General features: G+C 43.9%; 1 long non-coding RNA gene across 29 annotated transcripts in view; it reads left to right on the forward strand.

Annotated features, from left to right (window-relative positions):
- The window catches only part of LOC307181269, a 1,277,915-nt gene that overhangs the window by 573,637 nt on the left and 680,836 nt on the right, over positions 1-23,442 (forward strand). Inside the window, exon 5 of one of the 29 annotated variants that reach the window (XR_013826287.1) lies at positions 16,100-16,181. The exons of 25 other annotated variants lie outside the window; for them this stretch is intronic. This is a non-coding gene — a long non-coding RNA (uncharacterized lncRNA). Of the gene's footprint in view, positions 1-1,889; positions 1,969-16,099; positions 16,182-17,678; positions 17,761-22,218; positions 22,498-23,442 lie in introns of those variants that run through there. 3 more of the 29 variants (XR_013826288.1, XR_013826269.1, XR_013826270.1) reach the window with 3 other exon arrangements.

Raw genomic sequence — 23,442 nt, forward strand, 5'->3', positions numbered from 1 at the left:
TTTAAGATACTTACTAGTCAGGTACATTCTTAGGCGTTTAATATGCGGTGTTGAGTCCATTTCGTTGAGCAAGGAGTAGCTCTTGTCTATTCCATATTTGGCTTAAAGAACTTTATCTGTGCTCATTTCGATCTCTCGTTTTAAACAGGACCCCAACTCACTTTTCCCCTTAAGCAAGCATAAGTTGGTTTTCTAAATTTGAGACCCTGTTCTGTTCTGTAATTCAGTTCCTGTGTAGCCAAGTGTACATTCCGTGTATTACTGATATCTTATGATGTTTCTTTTTCTGTGTGATTTATTTCAGTTAGAATCATCCTACCTGAATCCACTCATTGTGCTGCTAAGGGCCTGATGACATAGATTTCATTGCTGAGTGATATTGCTTTGTAAGTAAATACCACAACTTCTTTATCCATTTTTCACTTTCTGCGATGTTAAGCTGTACTGTAAACGAGGTTCTTGTAAACAGAGGCGTCCCAAACTTTGGGGTGGCTGTGTCTTTTTGATTTTAATTTCCCTAAGCTATAGGACCATAAGTGGAAGTGCCCTAGGCTCTGTTGCTTTGTTTTTTAGATGTTTCAGGAAACACCATACACTTCTCCCGAGTGTCTGTTGGCAATTTACATCCTGCCCATTAGCATAACAAGGCTCCCAGTTCTCCATGGCCTGTCCTGCCTTTCTGGATTTTACACTTTTTTCAGATGGCCCTTTTGACCGGGGGGAAGTGAGACTTCATTGTAGTGCAGATTTCCTTTGCAAGCTTGCTTGGTTGGCCAAAAAGGGCGTATGCGTTTTTTCCTGAATATATTCAGGAAAAAACGCATACGCCCTTTTTGGCCAAGTGCATCATTGTGGACGTTCTGCCTCTTTTCCTATGCTTTCAATGCAATTCCAGTCTACCTCCTGACATCAGTTTCCTGCAATTCTGCCCCGCTTTCAAGTCCTCTTGGCAGCCTTACTTCAGTATATTTTTGGACGATAGCTGTCATTTATAACTCTGCAGGTTTGTGAATTACAGTGCCCCTGAGCTCCTTTCTTCAACTCGTTTCTTGTGAGCTGGCCGCAACACCGCAGGATGGCTTCAGGCCCTAATCTGGTTCTGGCACGGCACGCTGAGCCTTTGGTTATTTCCTCTTCCTGGTGGGAAATGAGAGTTAAATTTGCCCGTCCAGACACCTCCAGCTAGTCTCTCATTGGTTCTCACTATTCCTGTTCATCTTCCGCAGAAATTGCAAACTGGGCCAAACAGGAGGTTAAAGGCGCTGACTCTCCAAGTGGGGAGAGTGTTAGTAAAGCTTCTGGAATGTTGCACCCGAGTACCAGGGTACGAAAACTGAGACATATTTGAACACGTCTCCCGATCACACGGTTGATCATACTCTAGGTTCCACATGCATGTTTTAGCTGAAGGAAGAATACCTTAAACCTGGGTAGTTGAAACCCGTGGAATGGGTACCATGCAATATGACTTCAAAGGGTCTTCATTTGCTCACCGAACCTCTCCAATCCTATCACTGCTGCGTTTATGCCCCTGTACACATGCTTGATTCTCTTTCGGAGACATAGCAATCCATAGGTTTTAAGATACTTACTAGTCAGGTACATTCTTAGGCGTTTAATATGCGGTGTTGAGTCCATTTCGTTGAGCAAGGAGTTGCTCTTGTCTATTCCATATTAGGCTTAAGGAACTTTATCTGTGCTCATTTCAATCTCTGGTTTTATGCAGCACCCCAACTCACCTTTCCCCTTAAGCAAGCATAAGTTGGTTTTCTAAATTTCAGACCCTCTTCTGTTCTGTATTTCAGTTCCTGTGTAGCCAAGTTTACATTCCATGTATTAGTGATATCTTATGATGTTTCTTTTTCTGTGTGACTTATTTCAGTTAGAATCATCATACCTGAATCCACGCATTATGCTGCTACGGGCCTGATGATATAGATTTCATTGTTGAGTGATACTGCATTTTACGTAAGTACCACAAGTTCTTTATCCATTTTTCACTTTCTGTGATATTGAACTTGTACTGTAAGCGAGGTTCTTGTAAACAGAGCCGTTCCAAACTTTGGGGTGGCTGTGTCTTTTTGATTTTAATTTCCCTAAGCTATAGGACCATAAGTGGAAGTGCCCTAGGCTCTGTTGCTTTGTTTTTTAGATGTTTCAGGAAACACCATACACTTCTCCCGAGTGTCTGTTGGCAATTTACATCCCGCCCATCAGCATAACAAGGCTCCCAGTTCTCCATGGCCTGTCCTGCCTTTCTGGATTTTACACTTTTTTCACATGGCCCTTTTCACCGGGGGGAAGTGAGACTTCATTGTAGTGCAGATTTCCTTTGCAAGCTTGCTTGGTTGGCCAAAAAGGGCGTATGCGTTTTTTCCTGAATATATTCAGGAAAAAACGCATACGCCCTTTTTGGCCAAGTGCATCATTGTGGACGTTCTGCCTCTTTTCCTATGCTTTCAATGCAATTCCAGTCTACCTCCTGAAATCGGTTTCCTGCAATTCTGCCCCGCTTTCAAGTCCTCTTGGCAGCCTTACTTCAGTATATTTTTGTACGATAGCTGTCATTTATAACACTGCAGTTTTGTGAATTACAGTGCCCCTGAGCTCCTTTCTTCAACTCGCTTTCTTGTGAGCTGGCCGCAACACCGCAGGATGGCTTCAGGCCCTAATCTGGTTCCGGCACGGCACGCTGAGCCTTTGGTTATTTCCTCTTCCTGGTGGGAAATGAGAGTTAAATTTGCCCGTCCAGACACCTCCAGCTAGTCTCTCATTGGTTCTCCCTATTCCTGTTCATCTTCCGCAGAAATTGCAAACTGGGCGAAACAGGAGGTTAAAGGGACTGACTCTCCAAGTGGGGAGAGTGTTAGTAAAGCATCTGGAATGTTGCACCCGAGAACCAGGGGAGGAAAACTGAGACATATTTGAACACGTCTCCCGTTCACACGGTTGATCATACTCTGGGTTCCACATGCATGTTTTAGCTGAAGGAAGAATACCTTAAACCTGGGTAGTTGAAACCCGTGGAATGGGTACCATGCAGTATGACTTCAAAGGGTCTTCATTTGCTCACCGAACCTCTCCAATCCTATCACTGCTGCGTTTATGCCCCTGTACACACGCTAGATTCTCTTTTGGAGACATAGTAATCCATAGGTTTTAAGATACTTACTAGTCAGGTACATTCCTAGGCGTTTTATTTGGGGTGTTGAGTCCATTTCGTTGAGCAAGGAGTAGCTCTTGTCTATTCCATATTTGGCTTAAGGAACTTTATCTGTGCTCATTTCAATCTCTGGTTTTATGCAGCACCCCAACTCACCTTTCCCCTTAAGCAAGCATAAGTTGCTTTTCTAAATTAGAGACCCTGTTCTGTTCTGTAATTCAGTTCCTGTGTAGCCAAGTTTACATTCCGTGTATTACGGATATCTTATGATGTTTCTTTTTCTGTGTGACTTATTTCAGTTAGAATCATCATACCTGAATCCACTCATTGTGCTGCTAAGCTCCTGATGACATAGATTTCGTTGCTGAGTGATATTGCTTTGTAAGTAAATACCACAAGTTCTTTATCCATTTTTCACTTTCTGTGATGTTGAACTTGTACTGTAAACGAGGTTCTTGTAAACAGAGCCGTCCCAAACTTTGGGGTGGCTGTGTTTTTGATTTTAATTTCCCTAAGCTATAGGACCGTAAGTGGAAGTGCCCTAGGCTCTGTTGCTTTGTTTTTTAGATGTTTCAGGAAACACCATACACTTCTCCCGAGTGTCTGTTGGCAATTTACATCCCGCCCTTCAGCATAACAAGGCTCCCAGTTCTCCATGGCCTGTCCTGCCTTTCTGGATTTTACACTTTTTTCAGAGACCCCTTTTGACCGGGGGTTGTGAGACTTCATTGTAGTGCAGATTTCCTTTTCAAGCTTGCTTGGTTGGCCAAAAAGGGCGTATGCGTTTTTTCCTGAATATATTCAGGAAAAAACGCATACGCCCTTGTTGGCCAAGTGCATCATTGTGGACGTTCTGCCTCCTTTCCTATGCTTTCAATGCAATTCCAGTCTACCTCCTGAAATCGGTTTCCTGCAATTCTGCCCCGCTTTCAAGTCCTCTTGGCAGCCTTACTTCAGTATATTTTTGGACGATAGCTGTCATTTATAACTCTGCAGGTTTGTGAATTACAGTGCCCCTGAGATCCTTTCTTCAACTCGCTTTCTTTTGAGCTGGCCGCAACACCGCAATATTGCTTCAGGCCCTAAACTGGTTCCCGCATGGCATGCTGAGCCTTTGGTTATTTCTCCTTCCTGGTGGGAAATGAGAGTTAAATTTGCCCGTCCAGACACCTCCAGCTAGTCTCTCATTGGTTCTCGCTATTCCTGTTCATCTTCCGCAGAAATTGCAAACTGGGCCAAACAGGAGGTTAAAGGCGCTGACTCTCCAAGTGGGGAGAGTGTTAGTAAAGCATCTGGAATGTTGCACCCGAGTACCAGGGGAGGAAAACTGAGACATATTTGCACACGTCTCCCGTTCACATGGTTGATCATACTCTGGGTTCCACATGCATGTTTTAGCTGAAGGAAGAATACCTTAAACCTGCAGAGTTGAGACTCGTGGAATGGGTACCATGCAATATGACTTCAAAGGGTCTTCATTTGCTCACCGAACCTCTCCAATCCTATCACTGCTGCATTTATGCCCCTGTTCACACGCTTGATTCTCTTTTGGAGACCTAGCAATCCATAGGTTTTAAGATACTTACTAGTCAGGTACATTCCTAGGCGTTTTATATGGGGTGTTGAGTCCATTTCGTTGAGCAAGGAGTAGCTTTTGTCTATTCCATATTTGGCTTAAGGAACTTTATCTGTGCTCATTTCAATCTCTGGTTTTATGCAGCACCCCATCTCACCTTTCCCCTTAAGCAAGCATAAGTTTGTTTTCTAAATTTGAGACCCTGTTCTGTTTTGGAATTCAGTTCCTGTGTAGCCAAGTTTACATTCCGTGTATTAGTGATATCTTATGATGTTTCTTTTTTTGTGTGACTTATTTCAGTTAGAATCATCGTACCTGAATCCATTCATTATACTGCTACGGGCCTAATGACATAGATTTCATTGCTGAGTGATACTGCATTGTACGTAAGTACCACAAGTTCTTTATCCATTTTTCACTTTCTGTGATATTGAACTTGTATGGTAAACGAGGTTCTTGTAAACAGAGCCGTTCCAAACTTTGGGGTGGCTGTGTCTTTTAGATTTTAAATTCCCTAAGCTATAGGACCATAAGTGGAAGTGCCCTAGGCTCTGTTGCTTTGTTGTATAGATGTTTCAGTAAACACCGTACACTTCTCCCCAGTGTCTGTTGGCAATTTACATCCCGCCCATCAGCATAACAAGGCTCCCAGTTCTCCATGGCCTTTCCTGCCTTTCTGGATTTTACACTTTTTTCAGATGGCCCTTTTGACCGGGAGGAAGTGAGACTTCATTGTAGTGCAGATTTCCTTTGCAAGCTTGCTTGGTTGGCCAAAAAGGGCGTATGCGTTTTTTCCTGAATATATTCAGGAAAAAACGCATACGCCCTTTTTGGCCAAGTGCATCATTGTGGACGTTCTGCCTCTTTTCCTATGCTCTCAATGCAATTCCAGTCTACCTTCTGAAATCGGTTTCCTGCAATTCTGCCCCGCTTTCAAGTCCTCTTGGCAGCCTTACTTCAGTCTATTTTTGGACGATAGCTGTCATTTATAACTCTGCAGGTTTGTGAATTACAGTGCCCCTGAGCTCCTTTCTTCAACTCGCTTTCTTGTGACCTGGCCGCAACACCGCAGGATGGCTTCAGGCCCTAATCTTGTTCCGGCCCGGCATGCTGAGCTGTTGGTTAATTCCTCTTCCTGGTGGGAAATGAGAGTTAAATTTGCCCGTCCAGACACCTCCAGCTAGTCTCTCATTGGTTCTCGCTATTCCTGTTCATCTTCCGCAGAAATTGCAAACTGGGCCAAACAAGAGGTTAAAGGGACTGACTCTCCAAGTGGGGAGAGTGTTAGTAAAGTGTCTGGAATGTTGCACCCGAGTACCAGGGGAGGAAAACTGAGACATATTTGAACACGTCTCCCGTTCACATGGTTGATCATACTCTAGGTTCCACATGCATGTTTTAGCTGAAGGAAGAATACCTTAAACCTGGAGAGTTGAGACCCGTGTAATGGGTACCATGCAATATTACTTCAAAGGGTCTTCATTTGCTCACCGAACCTCTCCAACCCTATCACTGCTGCGTTTATGCCCCTGTACACACGCTTGATTCTCTTTTGGAGACATAGCAATCCATAGGTTTTAAGATACTTACTAGTCAGGTACATTCTTAGGCGTTTAATATGGGGTTTTGAGTCCATTTCGTTGAGCAAGGAGTAGCTCTTGTCTATTCCATATTTGGCTTAAGGAACTTTATCTGTGCTCATTTCAATCTCTGGTTTTATGCAGCACCCCAACTCACCTTTCCCCTTAAGCAAGCATAAGTTGGTTTTCTAAATTTGAGACCCTGTTCTGTTTTGGAATGCAGTTCCTGTGTAGCCAAGTTTACATTCCGTGTATTAGTGATATCTTATGATGTTTCTTTTTCTGTGTGACTTATTTCAGTTAGAATCATCGTACCTGAATCCACTCATTATGCTGCTACGGGCCTGATGACATAGATTTCATTGCTGAGTGATACTGCATTGTACGTAAGTACCACAAGTTCTTTATCCATTTTTCACTTTCTGTGATATTGAACTTGTACGGTAAACGGGGTTCTTGTAAACGGAGGCATCCCAAACTTTGGGGTGGCTGTGTCTTTTTGATTTTAATTTCCCTAAGCTATAGGACCATAAGTGGAAGTGCCCTAGGCTCTGTTGCTTTGTTTTTTAGATGTTTCAGGAAACACCATACACTTCTCCCGAGTGTCTGTTGGCAATTTACATCCCGCCCATCAGCATAACAAGGCTCCCAGTTCTCCATGGCCTGTCCTGCCTTTCTGGATTTTACACTTTTTTCAGATGGCCCTTTTGACCGGGGGGAAGTGAGACTTCATTGTAGTGCAGATTTCCTTTGCAAGCTTGCTTGGTTGGCCAAAAAGGGCGTATGCGTTTTTTCCTGAATATATTCAGGAAAAAACGCATACGCCCTTTTTGGCCAAGTGCATCATTGTGGACGTTCTGCCTCTTTTCCTATGCTTTCAATGCAATTCCAGTCTACCTCCTGAAATCGGTTTCCTGCAATTCTGCCCCGCTTTCAAGTCCTCTTGGCAGCCTTACTTCAGTCTATTTTTGGACGATAGCTGTCATTTATAACTCTGCAGGTTTGTGAATTACAGTGCCCCTGAGCTCCTTTCTTCAACTCGCTTTCTTGTGACCTGGCCGCAACACCGCAGGATGGCTTCAGGCTCTAATCTGGTTCCGGCACGGCACGCTGAGCCTTTGGTTAATTCCTCTTCCTGGTGGGAAATGAGAGTTAAATTTGCCCGTCCAGACACCTCCAGCTAGTCTCTCATTGGTTCTCGCTATTCCTGTTCATCTTCCGCAGAAATTGCAAACTGGGCCAAACAGGAGGTTAAAGGGACTGACTCTCCAAGTCAGGAGAGTGTTAGTAAAGCGTCTGGAATTTTGCACCCGAGTACCAGGGGAGGAAAACTGAGACATATTTGAACACGTCTCCCGTTCACATGGTTGATCATACTCTGGGTTCCACATGCATGTTTTAGCTGAAGGAAGAATACCTTAAACCTGGAGAGTTGAGACCCGTGTAATGGGTACCATGCAATATGACTTCAAAGGGTCTTCATTTGCTCACCGAATCTCTCCAATCCTATCACTGCTGCGTTTATGCCCCTGTACACACGCTTGATTCTCTTTTGGAGACATAGCAATCCATAGGTTTTAAGATACTTACTAGTCAGGTACATTCTTAGGCGTTTAATATGGGGTTTTGAGTCCATTTCGTTGAGCAAGGAGTAGCTCTTGTCTATTCCATATTTGGCTTAAGGAACTTTATCTGTGCTCATTTCAATCTCTGCTTTTATGCAGCACCCCAACTCACCTTTCCCCTTAAGCAAGCATAAGTTGGTTTTCTAAATTTGAGACCCTGTTCTGTTTTGGAATGCAGTTCCTGTGTAGCCAAGTTTACATTCCGTGTATTAGTGATATCTTTTGATGTTTCTTTTTCTGTGTGACTTATTTCAGTTAGAATCATCGTACCTGAATCCACTCATTATGCTGCTACGGGCCTGATGACATAGATTTCATTGCTGAGTGATACTGCATTGTACGTAAGTACCACAAGTTCTTTATCCATTTTTCACTTTCTGCGATGTTGAACTTGTACTGTAAACGAGGTTCTTGTAAACAGAGCCGTTCCAAACTTTGGGGTGGCTGTGTCTTTTTGATTTTAATTTCCCTAAGCTATAGGACCATAAGTGGAAGTGCCCTAGGTTCTGTTGCTTTGTTTTTTAGATGTTTCAGGAAACACCATACACTTCTCCCGAGTGGTTGTTGGCAATTTACATCCCGCCCATCAGCATAACAAGGCTCCCAGTTCTCCATGGCCTGTCCTGCCTTTCTGGATTTTACACTTTTTTCAGATGGCCCTTTTGACCGGGGGGAAGTGAGACTTCATTGTAGTGCAGATTTCCTTTGCAAGCTTGCTTGGTTGGCCAAAAAGGGCGTATGGGTTTTTTCCTGAATATATTCAGGAAAAAACGCATACGCCCTTTTTGGCCAAGTGCATCATTGTGGACGTTCTGCCTCTTTTCCTATGCTTTCAATGCAATTCCAGTCTACCTCCTGAAATCGGTTTCCTGCAATTCTGCCCCGCTTTCAAGTCCTCTTGGCAGCCTTACTTCAGTCTATTTTTGGACGATAGCTGTCATTTATAACTCTGCAGGTTTGTGAATTACAGTGCCCCTGAGCTCCTTTCTTCAACTCGCTTTCTTGTGACCTGGCCGCAACACCGCAGGATGGCTTCAGGCCCTAATCTTGTTCCGGCCCGGCATGCTGAGCTGTTGGTTAATTCCTCTTCCTGGTGGGAAATGAGAGTTAAATTTGCCCGTCCAGACACCTCCAGCTAGCCTCTCATTGGTTCTCGCTATTCCTGTTCATCTTCCGCAGAAATTGCAAACTGGGCCAAACAAGAGGTTAAAGGGACTGACTCTCCAAGTCGGGAGAGTGTTAGTAAAGTGTCTGGAATGTTGCACCCGAGTACCAGGGGAGGAAAACTGAGACATATTTGAACACGTCTCCCGTTCACATGGTTGATCATACTCTAGGTTCCACATGCATGTTTTAGCTGAAGGAAGAATACCTTAAACCTGGAGAGTTGAGACCCGTGTAATGGGTACCATGCAATATTACTTCAAAGGGTCTTCATTTGCTCACCGAACCTCTCCAATCCTATCACTGCTGCGTTTATGCCCCTGTACACACGCTTGATTCTCTTTTGGAGACATAGCAATCCATAGGTTTTAAGATACTTACTAGTCAGGTACATTCTTAGGCGTTTAATATGGGGTTTTGAGTCCATTTCGTTGAGCAAGGAGTAGCTCTTGTCTATTCCATATTTGGCTTAAGGAACTTTATCTGTGCTCATTTCAATCTCTGGTTTTATGCAGCACCCCAACTCACCTTTCCCCTTAAGCAAGCATAAGTTGGTTTTCTAAATTTGAGACCCTGTTCTGTTTTGGAATGCAGTTCCTGTGTAGCCAAGTTTACATTCCGTGTATTAGTGATATCTTATGATGTTTCTTTTTCTGTGTGACTTATTTCAGTTAGAATCATCGTACCTGAATCCACTCATTATGCTGCTACGGGCCTGATGACATAGATTTCATTGCTGAGTGATACTGCATTGTACGTAAGTACCACAAGTTCTTTATCCATTTTTCACTTTCTGTGATATTGAACTTGTACGGTAAACGGGGTTCTTGTAAACGGAGGCATCCCAAACTTTGGGGTGGCTGTGTCTTTTTGATTTTAATTTCCCTAAGCTATAGGACCATAAGTGGAAGTGCCCTAGGCTCTGTTGCTTTGTTTTTTAGATGTTTCAGGAAACACCATACACTTCTCCCGAGTGTCTGTTGGCAATTTACATCCCGCCCATCAGCATAACAAGGCTCCCAGTTCTCCATGGCCTGTCCTGCCTTTCTGGATTTTACACTTTTTTCAGATGGCCCTTTTGACCGGGGGGAAGTGAGACTTCATTTTAGTGCAGATTTCCTTTGCAAGCTTGCTTGGTTGGCCAAAAAGGGCGTATGCGTTTTTTCCTGAATATATTCAGGAAAAAACGCATACGCCCTTTTTGGCCAAGTGCATCATTGTGGACGTTCTGCCTCTTTTCCTATGCTTTCAATGCAATTCCAGTCTACCTCCTGAAATCGGTTTCCTGCAATTCTGCCCCGCTTTCAAGTCCTCTTGGCAGCCTTACTTCAGTCTATTTTTGGACGATAGCTGTCATTTATAACTCTGCAGGTTTGTGAATTACAGTGCCCCTGAGCTCCTTTCTTCAACTCGCTTTCTTGTGAGCTGGCCGCAACACCGCAGGATGGCTTCAGGCCCTAATCTGGTTCCGGCCCGGCATGCTGAGCCTTTGGTTAATTCCTCTTCCTGGTGGGAAATGAGAGTTAAATTTGCCCGTCCAGACACCTCCAGCTAGTCTCTCATTGGTTCTCGCTATTCCTGTTCATCTTCCGCAGAAATTGCAAACTGGGCCAAACAGGAGGTTAAAGGTGCTTACTCTCCAAGTGGGGAGAGTGTTAGTAAAGCGTCTGGAATGTTGCACCCGAGTACCAGGGTACGAAAACTGAGACATATTTGAACACGTCTCCCGATCACATGGTTGATCATACTCGGTTCCACATGCATGTTTTAGCTGAAGGAAGAATACCTAAAACCTGGGTAGTTGAAACCCGTGGAATGGGTACCATGCAATATGACTTCAAAGGGTCTTCATTTGCTCACCGAACCTCTCCAATCCTATCACTGCTGCGTTTATGCCCCTGTACACATGCTTGATTCCCCTTCGGAGACATAGCAATCCATAGGTTTTAAGATACTTACTAGTCAGGTACATTCTTAGGCGTTTAATATGCGGTGTTGAGTCCATTTCGTTGAGCAAGGAGTAGCTCTTGTCTATTCCATATTTGGCTTAAGGAACTTTATCTGTGCTCATTTCAATCTCTGGTTTTATGCAGCACCCCAACTCACCTTTCCCCTTAAGCAAGCATAAGTTGGTTTTCTAAATTTGAGACCCTGTTCTGTTTTGGAATGCAGTTCCTGTGTAGCCAAGTTTACATTCCGTGTATTAGTGATATCTTATGATGTTTCTTTTTCTGTGTGACTTATTTCAGTTAGAATCATCGTACCTGAATCCACTCATTATGCTGCTACGGTCCTGATGACATAGATTTCATTGCTGAGTGATACTGCATTGTACGTAAGTACCACAAGTTCTTTATCCATTTTTCACTTTCTGTGATATTGAACTTGTACGGTAAACGAGGTTCTTGTAAACGGAGGAGTCCCAAACTTTGGGGTGGCTGTGTCTTTTTGATTTTAATTTCCCTAAGCTATAGGACCATAAGTGGAAGTGCCCTAGGCTCTGTTGCTTTGTTTTTTAGATGTTTCAGGAAACACCATACACTTCTCCCGAGTGTCTGTTGGCAATTTACATCCCGCCCATCAGCATAACAAGGCTCCCAGTTCTCCATGGCCTGTCCTGCCTTTCTGGATTTTACACTTTTTTCAGATGGCCCTTTTGACCGGGGAGAAGTGAGACTTCATTGTAGTGCAGATTTCCTTTGCAAGCTTGCTTAGTTGGCCAAAAAGGGCGTATGCGTTTTCTCCTGAATATATTCAGGATAAAACGCAAACGCCCTTTTTGGCCAAGTGCATCATTGTGGACGTTCTGCCTCTTTTCCTATGCTTTCAATGCAATTCCAGTCTACCTCCTGAAATCGGTTTCCTGCAATTCTGCCCCGCTTTCAAGTCCTCTTGGCAGCCTTACTTCAGTCTATTTTTGGACGATAGCTGTCATTTATAACTCTGCAGGTTTGTGAATTACAGTGCCCCTGAGCTCCTTTCTTCAACTCGCTTTCTTGTGACCTGGCCGCAACACCGCAGGATGGCTTCAGGCCCTAATCTGGTTCCGGCACGGCACGCTGAGCCTTTGGTTAATTCCTCTTCCTGGTGGGAAATGAGAGTTAAATTTGCCCGTCCAGACACCTCCAGCTAGTCTCTCATTGGTTCTCGCTATTCCTGTTCATCTTCCGCAGAAATTGCAAACTGGGCCAAACAGGAGGTTAAAGGTGCTGACTCTCCAAGTGGGGAGAGTGTTAGTAAAGCGTCTGGAAATTTGCACCCGAGTACCAGGGTACGAAAACTGAGACATATTTGAACACGTCTCCTTTTCACATGGTTGATCATACTTGGGTTCCCCATGCATGTTTTAGCTGAAGGAAGAATACCTAAAACCTGGGTAGTTGAAACCCGTGGAATGGGTACCATGCAATATGACTTCAAAGGGTCTTCATTTGCTCACCGAACCTCTCCAATCCTATCACTGCTGCGTTTATGCCCCTGTACACATGCTTGATTCTCTTTCGGAGACATAGCAATCCATAGGTTTTAAGATACTTACTAGTCAGGTACATTCTTAGGCGTTTAATATGCGGTGTTGAGTCCATTTCGTTGAGCAAGGAGTAGCTCTTGTCTATTCCATATTTGGCTTAAGGAACTTTATCTGTGCTCATTTCAATCTCTGGTTTTATGCAGCACCCCAACTCACCTTTCCCCTTAAGCAAGCATAAGTTGGTTTTCTAAATTTGAGACCCTGTTCTGTTTTGGAATGCAGTTCCTGTGTAGCCAAGTTTACATTTCGTGTATTAGTGATATTTTATGATGTTTCTTTTTCTGTGTGACTTATTTCAGTTAGAATCATCGTACCTGAATCCACTCATTATGCTGCTACAGGCCTGATGACATAGATTTCATTGCTGAGTGATACTGCATTGTACGTAAGTACCACAAGTTCTTTATCCATTTTTCACTTTCTGTGATATTGAACTTGTATGGTTAACGAGGTTCTTGTAAACGGAGGCGTCCCAAACTTTGGGGTGGCTGTGTCTTTTTGATTATAATTTCCCTAAGCTATAGGACCATAAGTGGAAGTGCCCTAGGCTCTGTTGCTTTGTTTTTTAGATGTTTCAGGAAACACCATACACTTCTCCCGAGTGTCTGTTGGCAATTTACATCCCGCCCATCAGCATAACAAGGCTCCCAGTTCTCCATGGCCTGTCCTGCCTTTCTGGATTTTACACTTTTTTCAGATGGCCCTTTTGACCAGAGGGAAGTGAGACTTCATTGTAGTGCAGATTTCCTTTGCATGTTTGCTTGGTTGGCCAAAAAGGGCGTATGCGTTTTTTCCTGAATATATTCAGGAAAAAACGCATACGCCCTTTTTGGCCAAGTGCATCATTGTGGACGTTCTGCCTCTTTTCCTATGCTTTCAATGCAATTCCAGTCTACCTCCTGAAATCGGTTTCCTGCAATTATGCCCCGCATTCAAGTCCTCTTGGCAGCCTTACTTCAGTATATTTTTGGACGATAGCTGTCATTTCTAACTCTGCAGGTTTGTGAATTACAGTGCCCCTGAGCTCCTTTCTTCAACTCGCTTTCTTGTGAGCTGGCCGCAACACCGCAGGATGGCTTCAGGCCCTTATCTGGTTCCGGCACGGCATGCTGAGCCTTTGGTTATTTCCTCTTCCTGGTGGGAAATGAGAGTTAAATTAGCCCGTCCAGACACCTCCAGCTAGTCTCTCATTGGTTCTCGCTATTCCTGTTCATCTTCCGCAGAAATTGCAAACTGGGCCAAACAGGAGGTTAAAGGCGCTGACTCTCCAAGTCGGGAGAGTGTTAGTAAAGCGTCTGGAATGTTGCACCCGAGTACCAGGGTACGAAAACTGAGACATATTTGAACACGTCTCCCGTTCACACGGATGATCATACTCTTGGTTCCACATGCATGTTTTAGCTGAAGGAAGAATACCTTAAACCTGGGTAGTTGAAACCCGTGGAATGGGTACCATGCAATATGACTTCAAAGGGTCTTCATTTGCTCACGAACCTCTCCAATCCTATCACTGCTGCGTTTATGCCCCTGTACACATGCTTGATTCTCTTTCGGAGACATAGCAATCCATAGGTTTTAAGATACTCAATAGTCAGGAACATTCTTAGGCGTTTAATATGGGGTGGTGAGTCCATTTCGTTGAGCAAGGAGTAGCTCTTGTCTATTCCATATTTGGCTTAAGGAACTTTATCTGTGCTCATTTCAATCTCTGGTTTTATGCAGCACCCCAACTCACCTTTACCCTTAAGCAAGCATAAGTTGGTTTTCTAAATTTGAGACCCTGTTCTGTTCTGTAATTCAGTTCCTGTGTAGCCAAGTTTACATTCCGTGTATTACTGATATCTTATGATGTTTCTTTTTCTGTGTGACTTATTTCAGTTAGAATCATCATACCTGAATCCACTCATTGTGCTGCTAAGGGCCTGATGACACAGATTTCATTGCTGAGTGATATTGCTTTGTAAGTAAATACCACAACTTCTTTATCCATTTTTCACTTTCTGCGATGTTGAACTTGTACTGTAAACGAGGTTCTTGTAAACAGAGCCGTTCCAAACTTTGGGGTGGCTGTGTCTTTTTGATTTTAATTTCCCTAAGCTATAGGACCATAAGTGGAAGTGCCCTAGGTTCTGTTGCTTTGTTTTTTAGATGTTTCAGGAAACACCATACACTTCTCCCGAGTGTCTGTTGGCAATTTACATCCCGCCCATCAGCATAACAAGGCTCCCAGTTCTCCATGGCCTGTCCTGCCTTTCTGGATTTTACACTTTTTTCAGATGGCCCTTTTGACCGGGGAGAAGTGAGACTTCATTGTAGTGCAGATTTCCTTTGCAAGCTTGCTTGGTTGGCCAAAAAGGGCGTATGCGTTTTTTCCTGAATATATTCAGGAAAAAACGCATACGCCCTTTTTGGCCAAGTGCATCATTGTGGACGTTCTGCCTCTTTTCCTATGCTTTCAATGCAATTCCAGTCTACCTCCTGAAATCGGTTTCCTGCAATTCTGCCCTGCTTTCAAGTCCTCTTGGCAGCCTTACTTCAGTCTATTTTTGGACGATAGCTGTCATTTATAACTCTGCAGGTTTGTGAATTACAGTGCCCCTGAGCTCCTTTCTTCAACTCGCTTTCTTGTGACCTGGCCGCAACACCGCAGGATGGCTTCAGGCCATAATCTGGTTCCGGCACGGCACGCTGAGCCTTTGGTTAATTCCTCTTCCTGGTGGGAAATGAGAGTTAAATTTGCCCGTCCAGACACCTCCAGCTAGCCTCTCATTGGTTCTCGCTATTCCTGTTCATCTTCCGCAGAAATTGCAAACTGGGCCAAACAGGAGGTTAAAGGGACTGACTCTCCAAGTCGGGAGAGTGTTAGTAAAGTGTCTGGAATGTTGCACCCGAGTACCAGGGTACGAAAACTGAGACATATTTGAACACGTCTCCCGATCACATGGTTGATCATACTCTAGGTTCCACATGCATGTTTTAGCTGAAGGAAGAATACCTTAAACCTGGGTAGTTGAAACCCGTGGAATGGGTACCATGCAATATGACTTCAAAGGGTCTTCATTTGCTCACCGAACCTCTCCAATCCTATCACTGCTGCGTTTATGCCCCTGTACACATGCTTGATTCTCTTTCGGAGACATAGCAATCCATAGGTTTTAAGATACTTACTAGTCAGGTACATTCTTAGGCGTTTAATATGGGGTGTTGAGTCCATTTCGTTGAGCAAGGAGTAGCTCTTGTCTATTCCATATTTGGCTTAAGGAACTTTATCTGTGCTCATTTCAATCTCTGGTTTTATGCAGCACCCCAACTCTCCTTTACCCTTAAGCAAGAATAAGTTGGTTTTCTAAATTTGAGACCCTGTTCTGTTCTGTAATTCAGTTCCTGTGTAGCCAAGTTTACATTCCGTGTATTACTGATATCTTATGATGTTTCTTTTTCTGTGTGACTTATTTCAGTTAGAATCATCATACCTGAATCCACTCATTGTGCTGCTAAGGGCCTGATGACACAGATTTCATAGCTGAGTGATATTGCTTTGTAAGTAAATACCACAACTTCTTTATCCATTTTTCACTTTCTGCGATGTTGAACTTGTACTGTAAACGAGGTTCTTGTAAACAGAGCTTTTCCAAACTTTGGGGTGGCTGTGTCTTTTTGATTTTAAATTCCCTAAGCTATAGGACCATAAGTGGAAGTGCCCTAGGCTCTGTTGCTTTGTTTTTTAGATGTTTCAGGAAACACCATACACTTCTCCCCAGTGGTTGTTGGCAATTTACATCCCGCCCATCAGCATAACAAGGCTCCCAGTTCTCCATGGCCTGTCCTGTCTTTCTGGATTTTACACTTTTTTCAGATGGCCCTTTTGACCGGGGGGAAGTGAGACTTCATTGTAGTGCAGATTTACTTTGCAAGCTTGCTGGGTTGGCCAAAAAGGGCGTATGCGTTTTTTCCTGAATATATTCAGGAAAAAACGCATACGCCCTTTTTGGCCAAGTGCATCATTGTGGACGTTCTGCTTCTTTTCCTATGCTTTCAATGCAATTCCAGTCTACCTCCTGAAATCGGTTTCCTGCAATGCTGCCCCGCTTTCAAGTCCTCTTGGCAGCCTTACTTCAGTCTATTTTTGGACGATAGCTGTCATTTATAACTCTGCAGGTTTGTGAATTACAGTGCCCCTGAGCTCCTTTCTTCAACTCGCTTTCTTGTGAGCTGGCCGCAACACCGCAGGATGGCTTCAGGCCCTAATCTGGTTCCGGCACGGCACGCTGAGCCTTTGGTTAATTCCTCTTCCTGGTGGGAAATGAGAGTTAAATTTGCCCGTCCAGACACCTCCAGCTAGTCTCTCATTGGTTCTCGCTATTCCTGTTCATCTTCCGCAGAAATTGCAAACTGGGCCAAACAGGAGGTTAAAGGGACTGACTCTCCAAGTCGGGAGAGTGTTAGTAAAGTGTCTGGAATGTTGCACCCGAGTACCAGGGTACGAAAACTGAGACATATTTGAACACGTCTCCCGATCACATGGTTGATCATACTCTAGGTTCCACATGCATGTTTTAGCTGAAGGAAGAATACCTTAAACCTGGGTAGTTGAAACCCGTGGAATGGGTACCATGCAATATGACTTCAAAGGGTCTTCATTTGCTCACCGAACCTCTCCAATCCTATCACTGCTGCGTTTATGCCCCTGTACACATGCTTGATTCTCTTTCGGAGACATAGCAATCCATAGGTTTTAAGATACTTACTAGTCAGGTACATTCTTAGGCGTTTAATATGGGGTGTTGAGTCCATTTCGTTGAGCAAGGAGTAGCTCTTGTCTATTCCATATTTGGCTTAAGGAACTTTATCTGTGCTCATTTCAATCTCTGGTTTTATGCAGCACCCCAACTCTCCTTACCCTTAAGCAAGCATAAGTTGGTTTTCTAAATTTGAGACCCTGTTCTGTTCTGTAATTCAGTTCCTGTGTAGCCAAGTTTACATTCCGTGTATTACTGATATCTTATGAGGTTTCTTTTTCTGTGTGACTTACTTCAGTTAGAATCATCATACCTGAATCCACTCATTGTGCTGCTAAGGGCCTGATGACACAGATTTCATTGCTGAGTGTTATTGCTTTGTAAGTAAATACCACAACTTCTTTATCCATTTTTCACTTTCTGCGATGTTGAACTTGTACTGTAAACGAGGTTCTTGTAAACAGAGCCGTTCCAAACTTTGGGGTGGCTGTGTCTTTTTGATTTTAATTTCCCTAAGCTATAGGACCATAAGTGGAAGTGCCCTAGGTTCTGTTGCTTTGTTTTTTCGATGTTTCAGGAAACACCATACACTTCTCCCGAGTGGTTGTTGGCAATTTACATCCCGCCCATCAGCATAACAAGGCTCCCAGTTCTCCATGGCCTGTCCTGCCTTTCTGGATTTTACACTTTTTTCAGATGGCCCTTTTGACCGGGGGGAAGTGAGATTTCATTGTAGTGCAGATTTCGTTTGCAAGCTTGCTTGGTTGGCCAAAAAGGGCGTATGCGTTTTTTCCTGAATATATTCAGGAAAAAACGCATACGCCCTTTTTGGCCAAGTGCATCATTGTGGACGTTCTGCCTCTTTTCCTATGCTTTCAATGCAATTCCAGTCTACCTCCTGAAATCGGTTTCCTGCAATTCTGCCCCGCTTTCAAGTCCTCTTGGCAGCCTTACTTCAGTCTATTTTTGGACGATAGCTGTCATTTATAACTCTGCAGGTTTGTGAATTACAGTGCCCCTGAGCTCCTTTCTTCAACTCGCTTTCTTGTGAGCTGGCCGCAACACCGCAGGATGGCTTCAGGCCCTAATCTGGTTCCGGCACGGCACGCTGAGCCTTTGGTTATTTCCTCTTCCTGGTGGGAAATGAGAGTTAAATTTGCCCGACCAGACACCTCCAGCTAGCCTCTCATTGGTTCTCGCTATTCCTGTTCATCTTCCGCAGAAATTGCAAACTGGGCCAAACAGGAGGTTAAAGGTGCTGACTCTCCAAGTGGGGAGAGTGTTAGTAAAGCGTCTGGAAATTTGCACCCGAGTACCAGGGTACGAAAACTGAGACATATTTGAACACGTCTCCCGATCACATGGTTGATCATACTCTGGGTTCCACATGCATGTTTTAGCTGAAGGAAGAATACCTAAAACCTGGGTAGTTGAAACCCGTGTAATGGGTACCATGCAATATGACTTCAAAGGGTCTTCATTTGCTCACCGAACCTCTGCAATCCTATCACTGCTGCGTTTATGCCCCTGTACACATGCTTGATTCCCCTTCGGAGACATAGCAATCCATAGGTTTAAAGATACTTACTAGTCAGGTACATTCTTAGGCGTTTAATATGCGGTGTTGAGTCCATTTCGTTGAGAAAGGAGTAGCTCTTGTCTATTCCATATTTGGCTTAAGGAACTTTATCTGTGCTCATTTCAATCTCTGGTTTTATGCAGCACCCCAACTCACCTTTACCCTTAAGCAAGCATAAGTTGGTTTTCTAAATTTGAGACCCTGTTCTGTTCTGTAATTCAGTTCCTCTGTAGCCAAGTTTCCATTCCGTGTATTACTGATATCTTATGATGTTTCTTTTTCTGTGTGACTTACTTCAGTTAGAATCATCATACCTGAATCCACTCATTGTGCTGCAACGGGCCTGATGACATAGATTTCATTGCTGAGTGATATTGCTTTGTAAGTGAATACCACAACTTCTTTATCCATTTTTCACTTTCTGCGATGTTGAACTTGTACTGTAAACGAGGTTCGTGTAAACAGAGCCGTTCCAAACTTTGGGGTGGCTGTGTCTTTTTGATTTTAATTTCCCTAAGCTATAGGACCATAAGTGGAAGTGCCCTAGGTTCTGTTGCTTTGTTTTTTAGATGTTTCAGGAAACACCATACACTTCTCCCGAGTGGTTGTTGGCAATTTACATCCCGCCCATCAGCATAACAAGGCTCCCAGTTCTCAATGGCCTGTTGCCTTTCTGGATTTTACACTTTTTTCAGATGGCCCTTTTGACCGGGGGGAAGTGAGACTTCATTGTAGTGCAGATTTCCTTTGCAAGCTTGCTTGGTTGGCCAAAAAGGGCGTATGCGTTTTTTCCTGAATATATTCAGGAAAAAACGCATACGCCCTTTTTGGCCAAGTGCATCATTGTGGACGTTCTGCCTCTTTTCCTATGCTTTCAATGCAATTCCAGTCTACCTCCTGAAATCGGTTTCCTGCAATTCTGCCCCGCTTTCAAGTCCTCTTGGCAGCCTTACTTCAGTCTATTTTTGGACGATAGCTGTCATTTATAACTCTGCAGGTTTGTGAGTTACAGTGCCCCTGAGCTCCTTTCTTCAACTCGCTTTCTTGTGACCTGGCCGCAACACCGCAGGATGGCTTCAGGCCCTAATCTGGTTCCGGCCCGGCATGGTGAGCCTTTGGTTAATTCCTCTTCCTGGTGGGAAATGAGAGTTAAATTTGCCCGTCCAGACACCTCCAGCTAGCCTCTCATTGGTTCTCGCTATTCCTGTTCATCTTCCGCAGAAATTGCAAACTGGGCCAAACAGGAGGTTAAAGGGACTGACTCTCCAAGTGGGGATAGTGTTAGTAAAGCGTCTGGAATGTTGCACCTGAGTACCAGGGGAGGAAAACTGAGACATATTTGAACACGTCTCCCGATCACATGGTTGATCATACTCTAGGTTCCACATGCATGTTTTAGCTGAAGGAAGAATACCTTAAACCTGGGTAGTTGAAACCCGTGGAATGGGTACCATGCAATATGACTTCAAAGGGTCTTCATTTGCTCACCGAACCTCTCCAATCCTATCACTGCTGCGTTTATGCCCCTGTACACATGCTTGATTCTCTTTCGGAGACATAGCAATCCATAGATTTTAAGATACTTACTAGTCAGGTACATTCTTAGGCGTTTAATATGGGGTTTTGAGTCCATTTCGTTGAGCAAGGAGTAGCTCTTGTCTATTCCATATTTGGCTTAAGGAACTTTATCTGTGCTCATTTCAATCTCTGGTTTTATGCAGCACCCCAACTCACCTTTCCCCTTAAGCAAGCATAAGTTGGTTTTCTAAATTTGAGACCCTGTTCTGTTTTGGAATGCAGTTCCTGTGTAGCCAAGTTTACATTCCGTGTATTAGTGATATCTTATGATGTTTCTTTTTCTGTGTGACTTATTTCAGTTAGAATCATCGTACCTGAATCCACTCATTATGCTGCTACGGGCCTGATGACATAGATTTCATTGCTGAGTGATACTGCATTGTACGTAAGTACCACAAGTTCTTTATCCATTTTTCACTTTCTGTGATATTGAACTTGTACGGTAAACGAGGTTCTTGTAAACGGAGGAGCCCCAAATTTGGGGTGGCTGTGTCTTTTTGATTTTAAATTCCCTAAGCTATAGGACCATAAGTGGAAGTGCCCTAGGCTCTGTTGCTTTGTTTTTTAGATGTTTCAGGAAACACCATACACTTCTTCCGAGTGGTTGTTGGCAATTTACATCCCGCCCATCAGCATAACAAGGCTCCCAGTTCTCCATGGCCTGTCCTGCCTTTCTGGATTTTACACTTTTTTCAGATGGCCCTTTTGACCGGGGGGAAGTGAAACTTCATTGTAGTGCAGATTTCCTTTGCAAGCTTGCTTTGTTGGCTAAAAAGGGCGTATGCGTTTTTTCCTGAATATATTCAGGAAAAAACGCATACGCCCTTTTTGGCCAAGTGCATCATTGTGGACGTTCTGCCTCTTTTCCTATGCTTTCAATGCAATTCCAGTCTACCTCCTGAAATCGGTTTCCTGCAATGCTGCCCCGCTTTGAAGTCCTCTTCGCAGCCTTACTTCAGTCTATTTTTGGTCGATAGCTGTCATTTATAACTCTGCAGGTTTGTGAATTACAGTGTCCCTGAGCTCCTTCCTTCAACTCGCTTTCTTGTGACCTGGCCGCAACACCGCAGGATGGCTTCAGGCCCTAATCTAGTTCCGGCACGGCACGCTGAGCCTTTGGTTAATTCCTCTTCCTGGTGGGAAATGAGAGTTAAATTTGCCTGTCCAGACACCTCCAGCTAGTCTCTCATTGGTTCTCGCTATTCCTGTTCATCTTCCGCAGAAATTGCAAACTGGGCCAAACAGGAGGTTAAAGGGACTGACTCTCCAAGTGGGGAGAGTGTTAGTAAAGCGTCTGGTATGTTGCACCCGAGTACCAGGGTACGAAAACTGAGACATATTTGAACACGTCTCCCGATCGCATGGTTGATCATACTCTAGGTTCCACATGCATGTTTTAGCTGAAGGAAGAATACCTTAAACCTTGAGAGTTAAGACCCGTGTAATGGGTACCATGCAATATGACATCAAAGGGTCTTCATTTGCTCACCGAACCTCTCCAATCCTATCACTGCTGCGTTTATGCCCCTGTACACATGCTTGATTCTCTTTCGGAGACATAGCAATCCATAGGTTTTAAGATACTTACTAGTTAGGTACATTCTTAGGCGTTTAATATGCGGTGTTGAGTCCATTTCGTTGAGCAAGGAGTAGCTCTAGTCTATTCCATATTTGACTTAAGGAACTTTATCTGTGCTCATTTCAATCTCTGGTTTTATGCAGCACCCCAACTCACCTTTACCCTTAAGCAAGCATAAGTTGGTTTTCTAAATTTGAGACCCTGTTCTGTTCTGTAATTCAGTTCCTGTGTAGCCATTTTTACATTCCGTGTATTACTGATACCTTATGATGTTACTTTTTCTGTGTGACTTATTTCAGTTAGAATCATCATACCTGAATCCACTCATTGTGCTGCTAAGGGCCTGATGACACAGATTTCATTGCTGAGTGATATTTCTTGGTAGGTAAATACCACAACTTCTTTATCCATTTTTCACTTTCTGCGATGTTGAACTTGTACTGTAAACGAGGTTCTTGTAAACAGAGCCGTTTCAAACTTTGGGGTGGCTGTGTCTTTTTGATTTTAATTTCCCTAAGCTATAGGACCATAAGTGGAAGTGCCCGAGGTTCTGTTGCTTTGTTTTTTAGATGTTTCAGGAAACACCATACACTTCTCCCGAGTGTCTGTTGGCAATTTACATCCCGCCCATCAGCATAACAAGGCTCCCAGTTCTCCATGGCCTGTCCTGCCTTTCTGGATTTTACACTTTTTTCAGATGGCCCTTTTGACCGGGGGGAAGTGAGACTTCATTGTAGTGCAGATTTCCTTTGCAAGCTTGCTTGGTTGGCCAAAAAGGGCGTATGCGTTTTTTCCTGAATATATTCAGGAAAAAACGCATACGCCCTTTTTGGCCAAGTGCATCATTGTGGACGTTCTGCCTCTTTTCCTATGCTTTCAATGCAATTCCAGTCTACCTCCTGAAATCGGTTTCCTGCAATTCTGCCCCGCTTTCAAGTCCTCTTGGCAGCCTTACTTCAGTCTATTTTTGGACGATAGCTGTCATTTATAACTCTGCAGGTTTGTGAATTACAGTGCCCCTGAGCTCCTTTCTTCAACTCGCTTTCTTGTGAGCTGGCCGCAACACCGCAGGATGGCTTCAGGCCCTAATCTGGTTCCGGCCCGGCATGGTGAGCCTTTGGTTAATTCCTCTTCCTGGTGGGAAATGAGAGTTAAATTTGCCCGACCAGACACCTCCAGCTAGCCTCTCATTGGTTCTCGCTATTCCTGTTCATCTTCCGCAGAAATTGCAAACTGGGCCAAACAGGAGTTTAAAGGTGCTGACTCCCCAAGTGGGGAGAGTGTTAGTAAAGCGTCTGGAAATTTGCACCTGAGTACCAGGGTACGAAAA

Source organism: Stenella coeruleoalba, assembly GCF_951394435.1.
Source record: "Stenella coeruleoalba genome assembly, contig: scaffold_62, whole genome shotgun sequence".
In the NCBI taxonomy this organism is placed as follows: Eukaryota; Metazoa; Chordata; class Mammalia; order Artiodactyla; family Delphinidae; genus Stenella; species Stenella coeruleoalba.